Raw genomic sequence first — 17016 nt, 5'->3', positions numbered from 1 at the left:
TAAAAGGAAACAATGTGGTTAATGATTTCCTCAAATTAGATTATATTTCAGGTTTGTGTCTTGTTTACAGAACTATTAAAACATCAGAGTAAGACAGACTAGTTTAAACAGTATAAAAACCTATATGCGAAAATCAGGCATTTACTGTCAAGGACACACAGTCACTGATGTGAAGCTTCACAATTTTCCTACCTTTTTCGTATGTATACAAAAATACTAATAGTTCCACTTATGGAGAATTCTGAGAAACTGATGCCACTATAAACACAAATGACCGATATACAAGTCAGGTCCTTGGGGCGCTTCAAATGTAAAGCCTCTTGGCATAACATAGTTTACAACTAATTGATTAATCAGTTGCCTGCTGTATTCTTCACGTTCTCTACTACAGATTAACACAGTTCGGCCAGGAGATCAGCTTCCTACTGAGATCCCTGATGTGTCTGCCCCCAGCACGAAAAGCAAGCAGACAAGAAAAGCAAAAAGCAAATGGTTTTCAGGTGTGTTTTTGTGTGGTAATAATATTTTAACAAATATGTGATGTGTGACACAGTTATATACTGATGACAGTATAATTTTATATAAATGAGTTTATTATAGTGACATTTGTTTATGTGCAATCGTTAGTGTCTGCCTCACAGACGCGTAAAGGGAATTTTTGTCTCTGTCTTTCACTACAGCTCTTTGCTGTGCTGGAGTGGAGGAGGCAGTGAGACAGGATCTCAACATGCCTCCCTGTGGCAGAGGAAGTGGAGTAACTTCAACCTCTGGAACTGATTCTGCAGTTCTAACTGTAGAGTAAGTACTCACTCTTCACACATTACCTATTGAGTTTTCACATCTGTATTTTGGATTTTAAAATTGGTGATACACAAAGAAGAGCAGCAGTTGTAGCGCCTCTCTTCTTTTAATGTCAGTTTCTCCATGCAGGTATCATGCAGGTATGTCTGTACTAAGTCTGAATTTATTGATGTAGTAATGGGACACTGAAAAATTAGCTCAGTTAAAAGCAAGAGGCACTGGAATTAAAACCTGATATAATAGTATTTGTTGGATTTCTAATATAATCAAGCTCATGATTGCCTTATACACTTTGTAGTTTATAGGGAAACATTAATGTCAGAACCACTTTTGATATGTGTCCACATGAAACAGCAGAACATCTCAACAAGAGCCTCTCAGCACCTTCTTTGGCTTCAGAAAGGACAGGATTTTCAACAGAATCCATAGAGAGGTCACCTGGTCCATAAGGAAAATGTTACCACCTAAGATAATATATTATCTGAGCAGGAAAGCAACTTTCAGCCTCATGTCTGCTATTTTGAATGACTCCCTAAAGCAGGTGAAGGGTCTTTTTGATCTAATTTATTCCATTATTCAAAACAATGTTTTCCTCCATAGTTGATGAGTTTATAAATCCATTAGCAGTATATACAATCGGAAAGAAGATTATAAATGTGAAGACCAAGATCAGTGATCAATGACTATAATCTTGCTTACTGCTCTTGTATGTGTTTTTGTTACTCTAGATGAACCTGTCTCTTGTGGAGCTCTATTCCCATGCTGAGGGTCTTTTTTTGACTGGAAGTTCTACTGAGGATGTTGCCCAAAACCTGCTGCTTGCAGCTTTGACCAAGATGCAGGATTTTGTGCAGCTCTGCACATTGTCTGACTGGTTAAGTGGCACTCGAGGTTCTCCCATCAACAATCACGAAGAGCTGGAAGAGATGCTGCCCTCTGTCACAACTGCAGCAGTGGGAGTTATTGTTGAAAATATGCTGAGTGTCTGCAGTGAGGGAACATCGTGTGATTTTAATGAATATGGCTCAGACAGGCCCCTGTGGTACTTCCTACAGACTGTGTGTGATAACATCAACTCTGCCACACCAAGGCAGCCCACTCATGGTGCTTATTGCAGTATGGCAAACGAACAACTTTCCATTGTACAGCAAGCTAATTCTAGCACAAAACAGTGTCATACCGTGGGTGTCGCCCCGTATGACCCAACGAAACTGCTTAGGATTGTGCCAACTTATTTGTCATATGAGGGCTCATCTGATGAACGTTTGACCCAACTGTGCTCCGAATATGAAGAGATTGATGCTGAGGAGACACCAAGTCAAGTATCTCTCCAATTCTCCCAGAGCAGGTGGTCTGCAAAATCAGGTGTTGCAGTGCAGGAGTATGTGAAGCCAAGGCCTCGTTGTGAAAGGGTCTTGGAGGCAATCATTTTTGATTGTACAAATGAGGATCACATCCAGGGCCCAGACACTAATGAGATAAATACACAGGCTCTCTTCAGCATGTCCTGTGAGGCTTTCCAGCTTGAGGCTTCTAAGAGGATTAGTGATATCATTATGAGTGAGACCTCAGAGATCACCAAAGTATCAGACACCATCAAAGCCCAAGGCTCAAACTTTAAAAATTCATATATGAGCACATCTCAAGTGTCTGAAGCTAAGCTGAAAAGCAGTGCATTTGCTTCAGCTGCATCAGTTGTAAGTGAACTTACTTACGTACTCAGGCGCACTTTTGAGGAGGATTTAGACATGAAGTTGGCTCATCCTTTCACTGACCCAGAACTGTACAGATCCCAAGTTCAACTGGTGTCAGAAAAGATCCTGAGGTCCACCCAGGATAAACTCAGAGAAGGTTTTTTGACAAACCTCCTCATGAGAGCTGAAGCAAACATGTCAGCCCAATATGGTGCCAGCTTGAGGTACAAACTCCTAGCAAGTGCAAAAAACATAACAAAGAACATTATTGAATGCCTTGTGTCAGTACTACCATGCTCTGAAGTGCACAGTTCTAGAGGGATAATAACCAAAGAAATCCTGCAATCTTTGAATGAAAATCTGGACATTCTCTATCTAGGACAGCTTTTGACACCATCTGCAACACATTTAGAAGCCCTCAGTGACCTTATTATTGTAGATGTTTTTGAAAGGATTGCTGAAAAAGTGGAAAACAGTGCGGCCCTTAAGGAGTCTGAGTCTTTCTTGAAAGCAATGGATAGGATACTGTCCAAAGACTCTGTCAAGCAGTCCTCCCAGGAGCTGATCCCCATGATGGGGAACCTAATGCTGGAACGGATTGCTGCTCTGGATAGTGTGAAGGCACAAACAAGCTGTAGAGTGGCTCAGCCAGTGATCTCAGCTGACATCGCTGACATCTCCTGTTATCAGTCCACACAGAAATATGCAAGCTCTGCTCTGAATAGTTCTGAAGAGATTGATGAGAGAACCTCTAGGTGGCGGTTCAGGTTGCCCAAGTTTCTGAAGCTTAGATTCAAGGTATCTGTTTTATTCTTTAAAAAGTCTTCTATTTTTTCCCAGTGACATTAGTAGCTTTAGATTCCATTCTTTGAAAACATTTTCAATTGTACATTTATATATTACGGTCAGCATCATATTTTGAATGATTTTAATCAAATTGTCTCCTCTTTGTAAAGAAACTGAAAAACAAAGTGGGTGTTTTCCGCAGAGGACCGGACGCTGGATAAACATATTCCAAATGGTACTTGTTTTGGTATTTCTTTAATTCATTACAGTATTGTGTATTTTAAGTTTTTTCCAAAGCCTTTGATATGAAAAAAAATAAAGTGGTTGTATGAACAAAAATAACCTTCCAACCTTCCTGGTGGCACACCATTTATTTTTTATGGCATTCAGCTGATGTTTTCATACAAAGCAATTTACAGTTATGCACACTACTCAGATGATGTGTTAGGTTGGGAGGTGTGAGCAGTGTTCTCTCCCACCCGCTAAAAAAAAAGCTGAAATGAATTCTGCACCACTAAATTAACCTAAGATATTTTTGTCATCATTGGTTTTCATGCCATTTTAGTTGTACAGCATGAAAGACAAAAGCTTTGTTGTACTGCACACAACATCCCTCTTCCATCATCTTTGGACTTTGAATGTAATTTTGTCTGCTTTTTTCCTCTCTTTTACAGGTTTACAATGTTTGTCTGCTACTCCTGTTTATGAGCCATCCACATCTTCCAGGGCTATCCCTAATCCGAACAGAAAGTCTTTGTTTACCAGACTTGCAGTGGCTTTCTCCAAGCTCGGTGAAAAATAAGGAAAAGGCTTACTTAGCCGATGTTTCTTGAAGTTGAACATTTGTTTTACAATTAAAATAAAAACTGAAAAATAAACCATGTCCCTTGTTCACTGAGCTACAGTTCATATTTTCCTTGCACAGAAATGGTATCCTTTGACAAGCTCATACCAAACACAGACCTGCTGGTCTCAGTTGCTTTTGGTACATGGAAGCTTTTTAGTACATGGCAACTACTGTTGCCAGATTGGAATGGTAATTTCTGGTCCAACTATTGTGCACAATTTTACCAAATGTGCAAAAAAAAATTTACCAAAATCTAAATTCAGCAATAACAGTAATGTACATTGGCTTCCTTAAACAAAAATAGCAACAACTAACACTTTCATAAACATGGTTTACAAAGTTCTTTACAGAAAATGGAGAATGATTAGAGGGATAATAGAGCTTAGAGTATCCTCTGGAAGGTATTGGTACAAACAATTTGTTAAAATAAATTTAATTATGATTGAAATTATTTTTTATTTTAATGCAATTTACAAACAATTTAAAAACATTCCTTCAGAGTTCAACTGCATCATGTAAAACTAAAGTGCATAGTTGTTAAGGAAAAACAATACTTAAAAAAAAATGCACATGGTATAAGTACAGTCGAGGCAGAGCAGCTTAATTAAGTATCTTACAAAATGACAAGGTCATAACATACTTCTATTAAAGTAATAAAGTATTTCAATTGTCAATGACCTGAAAGAGAATTCCAGACAGCAAGCATCCCTTTCTCACCCTCTCCTCAATGAGAAGTTCAACATCTGCAGTTTTTTTTTACAAAAGGTGCCCCTAGCTTTTCATATAGCACTGTAAACCAGTCCATCAAACTTCCACCCAGGTCAAAACTATGCATGGAATAGAAGTGAGACCACCATACAATCCAGGTTCTTCTGCTGATTATTATTAAGCAGTCTTCATTACATGCGTTACAGAGGATACAGTAATATCCTCAGTATGTCTGCCTTTATCATATTTGAAAGGACTTTCCAAGGTCTGACTGTTAAAACTGCTAAAGCTTTAGTTTCAATAGTAGTGACTTAAACCCCTTATAAAAGTAGGCTTCAAAAAATCCGGACCTGGTGTTTCCCTGATTGTAAGCTACACCAATCGTTCATTATAATTTCTTTATTTAGCACTTCTTTCTGTTCGTTGCTTAGCTTTGGCAAGTCATACAAAGAATAGCAGGTTAACGCATAGAGTAGCACAAATCTATCTGTTGAAATATCCTCCTCACCTCATCAATGCTGCTTTATATTTTTTGAGTCATGGTTGGGAAGTTCTGGAAAAATTGGTTTTATTGCCCTAGTATCAGCGAACCTCCACATAACACGAAACATCCAGCATGTGCTAACAATGCACAAAGTTGTGGAATCTTTGGGCATTTTCACCCTTGTCCCCAATACCTGAGTCCAGCCTCAGGACTGAATCTGTTTTCATAATGGGGATAAATGATAAATTGTCAAATAAAAAAAAATTATTTTCAAAATTTCACCAAATATTCAGTACTATCACCGTGTAGTGTTTTAACCCTAAATGAAATAAGACATCTTGGCTACATAAAAAAACAGGTGTATTACATGGCACTGGTTACAATTTAAAGCTTAACAAAAAGATGCTTGTAACGCGATGTGGCCCGAGTGCCACAGGGCGAGGGGCAGGACGCACAGAATCCGGCGACTGGGACGTACATTTATTGACATATAAGCAAGGAACGATAACGGCACTCACAAGCATTACAAATGTTATTACGAACATGAAACGGTTGACATTAAATAAACATGAACACAGTTAACAAGAACAAAAACATGTAACATTACCAGGAAACATTAACAAGTCCCATCAACACGTTACATCCACAATGACCAACGCTCTGCACACTTCGACACCGGTTTAAGTACATACAAACAAACAAGGTGCAGGTGTGGCCACAAACAGATCCTCCCACTACATGTGGCTGGCCCAAACACGTGACTCGCGGGAGGCGAGCGTGACAGTGCTTTGTCATTTACTCATAGAATAGCCTAGTACAATACAGTAGGTTAGAGTGCCACATACCAGTGAACTAGAATACTGTAGAATACAGGGATCAATGCTGATACCTAGCAGTACAAAATACATAAGATCTGTCTTAAACAATGATAAGTGCAATAAACAATAAGTACTAGAGTTTGTTAAACAACATAAACAATACCCTACAATAAGTACTAAATTAGTCAGTCAATATGCCAGCAGTGTCAGTTGTCCTTTAAATATTCTGGAAATAGATGGGTCTTCAGTCTGCGTTTGAAGACTGCAAGGGACTCTGCTGTCTGGACAGCAAGTGGGAGTTCATTCCACCATCTTGGAGACAGGACAGAAAATAGTCTCATTGCTTGTCGTCCATGAGACCTGAAGCAAGGTATTTTGAGCCGAGTCATACTTGAGGTTCGACGTGCTCTAGGTACGGATCGGGCTTTGAGCATTGACCTCATGTATGAAGGGGCTGGTCCATTTTTGGCTTTGTAGGCAAGCATCAAGGTTTTAAATCTGATGCGTGCAGCTACTGGGAGCCAATAAAGGAAGCGCAGCAGTGGAGTGACGTGTGAACTTCGGAAGATTGAAGACCAGTTGTGTTGCTGCATTCTGGACAAGTAGAGGTTTGATGGCTCTTAGAGGAAGACCAGCAAGTAGCGAGTTGCAAGCTATATATGCTTACACATGTTTTATTAAGAAATGTTATCAACAAGGAAGGTATCATTTTTAAAATTGTAACGGTACGTTCCCCTTCCCACTTATCACGTGACGCGGCCGACCAGGTGCAGTGGGACTTTACTGTTGTGTTCTCTTGCTGACTGCCCCCTAGTTTGTAACCACTCCCCCTTTATGTCACACACCTGTACCTTTTTGTTCATATCATTTATGTCCGTATTTAAACCCCTTTGTTGTGTAGCATGTTGTCGGTCATTGTAGGTGTTAGTGCTGGTATTGGTACCACAGTTGATGCTTCCTGTGCCCGTTCTGTCTTTTGTACCTGTTATATTTCGTATTTTCATATCATGCTGCATTGATAATGTGGGAGTGCCATATCAATTATCATTCATGTTTTGTGTAAATAAATGTCTGTCTGTGTGGGGAGAAGTTTGTGCATACTACTCCTTGCCCGGCGGCACTCGGGCCGTCAATGAATGACGGACCACCAGAGGATGCCGAAGTTCCCTGAGCGACAACTGCTCATGGGGGTGTGTTTGTGGCTGAGCCTAAAGGACAGCACCGGGCAATTGTGCGCCAATTGGAAGCACACTACTCTGGTGTTAGAGGATGTTCCCCTAGCCATGTCTACTCCGGAGGCTTCCCTGTTCCCGTTGCCTCAAGCTGCTGTCCAAAAAGCTTTATCATAACAGGTTACTTTCTTATGATCCCATCGTTTTCTATCTCTATACATTTTCTAAGAAATAGAGTTGATCTATAATAAATCAAAACTAAACATATGTATTATAAGTTTATGTCGGTTTAGTGTTTTTTTTTCCTCAGTCAATTATAGTTTTAGGAGTGACAATGACGAGTATTTTACTTGGTGATATATGCTTGGGTCTTTATTTCGCGATGTCTTTGTGACATCACAGTGCAGCCTATATAATATAAAGCCGCGGCAGTTGCTTTTTAAAACCACAGACAGTATTTACTCGTCGCGTTTGAGGAGATTGATACTTTGTGAGGGAAGGAGGATCTATTCAAACTGACCATGATGAAAAAACTGATGAGCGTAAGTTCACGTTCCTTTGTACTGGCACCTTTAACCCTACCTTATTAGTTTATAGACCAAATTAGTCACTGTGTCGAACTACTCACGTTCGCGAAAGTTTTCTCGTAAGTCTGCACAGACCAAACTAGCGATGAGGCCACATTTCGGCTATTTCTGGTAATTACAAGTTGCTTCATTACAGTTAGCAGAATTTGCGAATGAGAATCTGTAAATTATTTATCCAAAATGATCATTATGTGGTAAGCTACACTGGCCTTCACATAAGAAACTTGGTAGTGTCTGTAATGCCGTAATTCTGTCTTGAGGGCGGAGTCCGGTGTTTTTATGAGGAATATGTCCTGCATGATAAGTACCATCGTGTGATAGCAGTAGGTTAGCATCCTAACCCTATTTTGGTCATGGTGGGACAGTTCTCTAAAGTTGCTTTGTAGCAACATCTGTTTTATAAACCGAGACACAAAAATGTAATTGGAGGGGTCATGTGGGTCGTAACTGGAGGAACAGGTTAATTTACTACTAACATTATCCAGTTACTTTATTTTACGGACACTTATCGTTTTTAGATGCAAAACCAATAACACACAGGTCAGGACTATAAGGATTTTTAAAAATCTGAGCTCTTTAAATAGGATCAAAATATATAGAAATGTGCTGGGAATCGTCTCCGTATGCGAACTATCAGCGAACTATCTCCGTATGCGAACTATCCGCCTTTAAAAATAGGGGCAACGCTACAAAGCGAACAATAAGCCTAAATAACAAATGTTGACAAAATATGGGGCTAATATTGAATAGCACAACAATATTGATTCAAGGTTTTTAGCGTTAGGGATATTTGTTAACAGAAAGCAAACCTAAGCAGGCGTGCCACTGATACCGTTAGGAGATCCAATATATACTTGCTCAAATGGTGCAGATGTCCATTTTCTGCATATCTGTATTTTCATCACAGAAAAGATTAGCCAATTACGTGTTTTGCGCATAATTTAGCTAACTTCTCCATTTCTTAACATAGTTGAAAGGACTTGATAATATACATGGTTTTACTTAGAAATCAATATTTAAAAAAATTCTTACATGTCTAATTGATACACATTGCTAATTATCTCACTGTCACTTGTTCAAGCCAGTTTCCAAGGTTGTGACGTCCGATTGACTGGTTTTAAAACCAACTAATATTTGATGTTTGGTTATTAGGATATTATACATTTTAAGAGAAGGCTGCTGTGTAAATTAAGATGGCTGTTCCAGGTCAAAATGGGGAAAGAAAATGTAAGAACAACGTTTTTCTTTGTTCAGTGATGATTAGTTTTTTAGCAAATTCAATGATAAATCAAAATGAAATTCGACAAATGGAATTTCCGATCCTGGGAAGCAGGCAGATTAGTTTAACTGTAAACAGAACAAGTTGCAGCCTACAAGTGAGTATATTTGATCCAAGGACTACATAATGTATTAAATAACTGCAGTTAATTAATGCAATGCTGTATCATAAAAGGAAACAATGTGGTTAATGATTTCCTCAAATTAGATTATATTTCAGGTTTGTGTCTTGTTTACAGAACTATTAAAACATCAGAGTAAGACAGACTAGTTCAAACAGTATAAAAACCTATATGCGAAAATCAGGCATTTACTGTCAAGGACACACAGTCACTGATGTGAAGCTTCACAATTTTCCTACCTTTTTCGTATGTATACAAAAATACTAATAGTTCCCCTTATGGAGAATTCTGAGAAACTGATGCCACTATAAACACAAATGACCGACATACAAGTCAGGTCCATGGGGCGCTTCAAATGTAAAGCCTCTTGGCATAACATAGTTTACAACTAATTGATTAATCAGTTGCCTGCTGTATTCTTCACGTTCTCTACTACAGATTAACACAGTTCGGCCAGGAGATCAGCTTCCTACTGAGATCCCTGATGTGTCTGCCCCCAGCACGAAAAGCAAGCAGACAAGAAAAGCAAAAAGCAAATGGTTTTCAGGTGTGTTTTTGTGTGGTAATAATATATTAACAAATATGTGATGTGTGACACAGTTATTTACTGATGACAGTATAATTTTATATAAATGAGTTTATTATAGTGACATTTGTTTATGTGCAATCGTTAGTGTCTGCCTCACAGACGCGTAAAGGGAATTTTTGTCTCTGTCTTTCACTACAGCTCTTTGCTGTGCTGGAGTGGAGGAGGCAGTGAGACAGGATCTCAACATGCCTCCCTGTGGCAGAGGAAGTGGAGTAACTTCAACCTCTGGAACTGATTCTGCAGTTCTAACTGTAGAGTAAGTACTCACTCTTCACACATTACCTATTGAGTTTTCACATCTGTATTTTGGATTTTAAAATTGGTGATACACAAAGAAGAGCAGCAGTTGTAGCGCCTCTCTTCTTTTAATGTCAGTTTCTCCATGCAGGTATCATGCAGGTATGTCTGTACTAAGTCTGAATTTATTGATGTAGTAATGGGACACTGAAAAATTAGCTCAGTTAAAAGCAAGAGGCACTGGAATTAAAACCTGATATAATAGTATTTGTTGGATTTCTAATATAATCAAGCTCATGATTGCCTTATACACTTTGTAGTTTATAGGGAAACATTAATGTCAGAACCACTTTTGATATGTGTCCACATGAAACAGCAGAACATCTCAACAAGAGCCTCTCAGCACCTTCTTTGGCTTCAGAAAGGACAGGATTTTCAACAGAATCCATAGAGAGGTCACCTGGTCCATAAGGAAAATGTTACCACCTAAGATAATATATTATCTGAGCAGGAAAGCAACTTTCAGCCTCATGTCTGCTATTTTGAATGACTCCCTAAAGCAGGTGAAGGGTCTTTTTGATCTAATTTATTCCATTATTCAAAACAATGTTTTCCTCCATAGTTGATGAGTTTATAAATCCATTAGCAGTATATACAATCGGAAAGAAGATTATAAATGTGAAGACCAAGATCAGTGATCAATGACTATAATCTTGCTTACTGCTCTTGTATGTGTTTTTGTTACTCTAGATGAACCTGTCTCTTGTGGAGCTCTATTCCCATGCTGAGGGTCTTTTTTTGACTGGAAGTTCTACTGAGGATGTTGCCCAAAACCTGCTGCTTGCAGCTTTGACCAAGATGCAGGATTTTGTGCAGCTCTGCACATTGTCTGACTGGTTAAGTGGCACTCGAGGTTCTCCCATCAACAATCACGAAGAGCTGGAAGAGATGCTGCCCTCTGTCACAACTGCAGCAGTGGGAGTTATTGTTGAAAATATGCTGAGTGTCTGCAGTGAGGGAACATCGTGTGATTTTAATGAATATGGCTCAGACAGGCCCCTGTGGTACTTCCTACAGACTGTGTGTGATAACATCAACTCTGCCACACCAAGGCAGCCCACTCATGGTGCTTATTGCAGTATGGCAAACGAACAACTTTCCATTGTACAGCAAGCTAATTCTAGCACAAAACAGTGTCATACCGTGGGTGTCGCCCCGTATGACCCAACGAAACTGCTTAGGATTGTGCCAACTTATTTGTCATATGAGGGCTCATCTGATGAACGTTTGACCCAACTGTGCTCCGAATATGAAGAGATTGATGCTGTGGAGACACCAAGTCAAGTATCTCTCCAATTCTCCCAGAGCAGGTGGTCTGCAAAATCAGGTGTTGCAGTGCAGGAGTATGTGAAGCCAAGGCCTCGTTGTGAAAGGGTCTTGGAGGCAATCATTTTTGATTGTACAAATGAGGATCACATCCAGGGCCCAGACACTAATGAGATAAATACACAGGCTCTCTTCAGCATGTCCTGTGAGGCTTTCCAGCTTGAGGCTTCTAAGAGGATTAGTGATATCATTATGAGTGAGACCTCAGAGATCACCAAAGTATCAGACACCATCAAAGCCCAAGGCTCAAACTTTAAAAATTCATATATGAGCACATCTCAAGTGTCTGAAGCTAAGCTGAAAAGCAGTGCATTTGCTTCAGCTGCATCAGTTGTAAGTGAACTTACTTACGTACTCAGGCGCACTTTTGAGGAGGATTTAGACATGAAGTTGGCTCATCCTTTCACTGACCCAGAACTGTACAGATCCCAAGTTCAACTGGTGTCAGAAAAGATCCTGAGGTCCACCCAGGATAAACTCAGAGAAGGTTTTTTGACAAACCTCCTCATGAGAGCTGAAGCAAACATGTCAGCCCAATATGGTGCCAGCTTGAGGTACAAACTCCTAGCAAGTGCAAAAAACATAACAAAGAACATTATTGAATGCCTTGTGTCAGTACTACCATGCTCTGAAGTGCACAGTTCTAGAGGGATAATAACCAAAGAAATCCTGCAATCTTTGAATGAAAATCTGGACATTCTCTATCTAGGACAGCTTTTGACACCATCTGCAACACATTTAGAAGCCCTCAGTGACCTTATTATTGTAGATGTTTTTGAAAGGATTGCTGAAAAAGTGGAAAACAGTGCGGCCCTTAAGGAGTCTGAGTCTTTCTTGAAAGCAATGGATAGGATACTGTCCAAAGACTCTGTCAAGCAGTCCTCCCAGGAGCTGATCCCCATGATGGGGAACCTAATGCTGGAACGGATTGCTGCTCTGGATAGTGTGAAGGCACAAACAAGCTGTAGAGTGGCTCAGCCAGTGATCTCAGCTGACATCGCTGACATCTCCTGTTATCAGTCCACACAGAAATATGCAAGCTCTGCTCTGAATAGTTCTGAAGAGATTGATGAGAGAACCTCTAGGTGGCGGTTCAGGTTGCCCAAGTTTCTGAAGCTTAGATTCAAGGTATCTGTTTTATTCTTTAAAAAGTCTTCTATTTTTTCCCAGTGACATTAGTAGCTTTAGATTCCATTCTTTGAAAACATTTTCAATTGTACATTTATATATTACTGTCAGCATCATATTTTGAATGATTTTAATCAAATTGTCTCCTCTTTGTAAAGAAACTGAAAAACAAAGTGGGTGTTTTCCGCAGAGGACCGGACGCTGGATAAACATATTCCAAATGGTACTTGTTTTGGTATTTCTTTAATTCATTACAGTATTGTGTATTTTAAGTTTTTTCCAAAGCCTTTGATATGAAAAAAAATAAAGTGGTTGTATGAACAAAAATAACCTTCCAACCTTCCTGGTGGCACACCATTTATTTTTTATGGCATTCAGCTGATGTTTTCATACAAAGCAATTTACAGTTATGCACACTACTCAGATGATGTGTTAGGTTGGGAGGTGTGAGCAGTGTTCTCTCCCACTCGCTAAAAAAAGAAGCTGAAATGGATTCTGCACCACTAAATTAACCTAAGATATTTTTGTCATCATTGTTTTTCATGCCATTTTAGTTGTACAGCATGAAAGACAAAAGCTTTGTTGTATTGCACACAACATCCCTCTTCCATCATCTTTGGACTTTGAATGTAATTTTGTCTGCTTTTTTCCTCTCTTTTACAGGTTTACAATGTTTGTCTGCTACTCCTGTTTATGAGCCATCCACATCTTCCAGGGCTATCCCTAAACCGAACAGAAAGTCTTTGTTTACCAGACTTGCAGTGGCTTTCTCCAAGCTCGGTGAAAAATAAGGAAAAGGCTTAGTTAGCCGATGTTTCTTGAAGTTGAACATTTGTTTTACAATTAAAATAAAAACTGAAAAATAAACCATGTCCCTTGTTCACTGAGCTACAATTCTTATTTTCCTTGCACAGAAACGGTATCCTTTGATAAACTCATACCAAACACAGACCTGCTGGTCTCAGCTGCTTTTGGTACATGGAAGCTTTTTAGTACATGGCAACTACTGTTGCCAGATTGGAATGGTAATTTCTGGTCCAACTATTGTGCACAATTTTACCAAATGTGTAAAAACATTTTTACCAAAATCTAAATTCAGCAATAACAGTAATGTACATTGGCTTCCTTAAACAAAAATAGCAACAACTAACACTTTCATAAACATGCTTTACAAAGTTCTTTACAGAAAATGGAGAATGATTAGTGGGATAATAGAGCTTAGAGCATCCTCTGGAAGGTATTGGTACAAACAATTTGTTAAAATAAATTTAAATATGATTGAAATGATTTTTTATTTTAATGCAATTTACAAACAATTTAAAAACATTCCTTCAGAGTTCAACTGCATCACGTAAAACTAAAGTGCATAGTTGTTAAGGAAAAACAATACTTAAAAAAATACACATGGTATAAGTACAGTCCAGGCAGAGCAGCTTAATTAAGTATCTTACAAAATGAGAAGGTCATAACATACTTCTATTAACGTAATAAAGTATTCCAATTGTCAATGACCTGAAAGAGAATTCCAGACAGCAAGCATCCCTTTCTCACCCTCTCCTCAATGAGAATTTCAACATCTGCAGTTTTTTTTTTTTTTTTACAAAAGGTGCCCCTAGCTTATCATATAGCACTGTAAACCAGTCCATCAAACTTCCACCCAGGTCAAAACTATGCATGGAATAGAAATGAGACCACCATACAATCCAGGTTCTTCTGCTGATTATTATTAAGCAGTCTTCATTACATGAGTTACAGAGGATACAGTAATATCCTCAGTATGTCTGCCTTTATCATATTTGAAAGGACTTTCCCAGATCTGACTGTTAAAACTGCTAAAGCTTTAGTTTCAATAGTAGTGATTTAAACCCCTTATAAAAGTAGGCTTCAAAAAATCCCGACCTGGTGTTTCCCTGATTGTAAGCTACAGCAATCATTCATTATAATTTCTTTATTTAGCACTTCTTTCGGTTCGTTGCTTAGCTTTGGCAAGTCATACAAAGAATAGCAGGTTAACGCATAGAGTAGCACAAATCTATCTGTTGAAATATCCTCCTCACCTCATCAATGCTGCTTTATATTTTTTGAGTCATGGTTGCGAAGTCCTGGAAAAATTGGTTTTATGGTTCACCCCATATCAATACTGATCTGATCTTTTTTCATTAAAAACCTGCAACAGTAAATATTTTGGTGAACGGTTTGTTTCTTACCGAAGAATCTTTTTTTTCCTTGCCTGGACTCTGGTCCATCCCGAGGTAGTGCAGGGAAGGTCTCATCAATCTCCTCTCTGCCACTGGCCATCTCATCTCTGCCGATGTTCCCTGAGAAGCAGGTTATTCCTGCTGAAAATGACATACAGACAAATTTCAAATTAGCCAAGTGTCCACAAAGTAAGACTTATACTCCTGAATTTCATTGTATTAGCTACAGTATAAAATGCATTGCCATTAAAGGGTAGGATCACCACAGTGTAAAACATTTCTATATGAATCTTTGTTCAGATACAGGGAAAAACACAAAGAAAAATTAAATCTTTTTCAAACTGCTCGAAAAAAAGACCAAAGAGCAAAATTCAGCAACAGTTGAAAGTTATAGCCACCATAGATTAAATATGTTTTTCAATTACTATCCTTTAAACTCAATGGTCTTTTACATAACTCAAACCTCCATATAATAAATCGGTCAGTTAGCTGGTGCATTGGCACCTCACCATGTGTCCCTTGCACAAGCTGGATTTGCTCTCCTGCACTTGCACCTGAACAACAAAAATATACGAAGATATATTATTACTAAATAAAGGAACCAAATAATAGAGCTATATATCACTCCCATTAGTCTATGGGTTAGGTACTACCATTACAGGCTTGACCATTTTGGTCAGATACATTTAGTACACAGACATCTCTCATGAGTTTTCCCAAGAATGCCCAAGAATAACAGTGACGCACTATAACCTTGCACCTAGTGTATATATTCAGAGGACTAAATGAATGCAACAACAAAATGCAATACAAATCATGCTCTCTGGAGTACATGATGTTTTGGAAACATGTCTTTTTAGTACTAATATATGGTAAATATGCATTTCATTTCGTTTTCAGTTCACTGTAGTTCATTGAAAGTCACTCAGCAATCAGTCCTGTAACATAACGGGTCGTTAAACATTGTCAGTTTTTCCCCCATTTAAGAATGATCATTGCACAAAAATTCTAATCTGTACATTCCATTTGAAATGATCTGAAGTAAGTAAACAATTAACACTGCCTGTAACAAAAGATTCAAATGAGATTAAAGGTGTTGAACCTTCATGAATCTGTCCATAGCCCTAAGGACATAAAGGTTCCGGGCATTGGTTGTAGGATAAGGGCCGAGCACAGACCATGGATACCATCTCCATGCATGAAGCAAATTAGAGAGATTGAAGCAGCATCTTCACTGTGGTCACAACAGCACACATACAGCTCGATATCAGAGCACCCGCCCAGCCATTAAACTGTTTGCAGCAGCAACTTCAGTGTCTTTCCTACACCGAAGTACCCCACGTCACACGTCTCCCTGACAATAGTGCCCCATGCCACGCGTCTCCGATACTAGTGCCCAAACTACACACATCTCACTGATACAAGCTGTCCACCTAACAATGTCATTCAGTATGACCCTGACTCTGACCTAACACGCAACTGTCCCCCACCAATCCTAGTACATGTTATGTCTTTGGATTTGTGAATGTGAATCTGATTTTCTTTACTGATGTCCTTCACTTTTTCAGTAAATTAAATTCCCTGTTAAAGAGTTAAAGAAACCTCTTCATACATTTCCAAAACGTCAGATGACAAAATGTTTTGATGAGTGAAAGCCAGTATTTCTGCTTGTATTTATATGCCACATAATATTTTTTCAAATCATCTTCTGAGTATGAGTATACGCAAGCTAGACCGCTAACTAGCTATCTACCTAGCTAGCTAACTAGCTGCTGAAATTCTGGCTCAGGATTAATACAGTAATGTCGGTATTCACAAGCTAGCAAAGATTAATTAGCTACAAGGTTTCATTCTTTGAAAGGGTGCTATTCATAGCGATATAGATGGCTACTTATGCGGTGTTGTGTATCTTAAACGTATAGGTTTGATGGTATACAAGATTCACTTTTGCTAGCTAATATGGATAACTAGCTAGTTAGCAGCAAATGAGATTACACAACCATGGAAACTAAGAAAAACATTTCGCTCCATTCGTTGCACGCACGGTTACATTTCAAACAGTGATTTGCCATCGATACTTACTTAATAGTTGTGTTGCTTTCATTAATTTAACTGGTGCAGAATTAAGAATTAATTTAATTTCTGGTACAGAATTTTCGCCAGTGAGAAATAAACTGCGTG

This window comes from Electrophorus electricus, chromosome 2, assembly GCF_041902795.1.
Source record: "Electrophorus electricus isolate QZ-2024a chromosome 2, ASM4190279v1, whole genome shotgun sequence".
NCBI lineage: Eukaryota > Metazoa > Chordata > Actinopteri > Gymnotiformes > Gymnotidae > Electrophorus > Electrophorus electricus.
The sequence above is the reverse complement of the archived record's forward strand: the minus strand, read 5'-3'. Positions refer to the sequence as shown.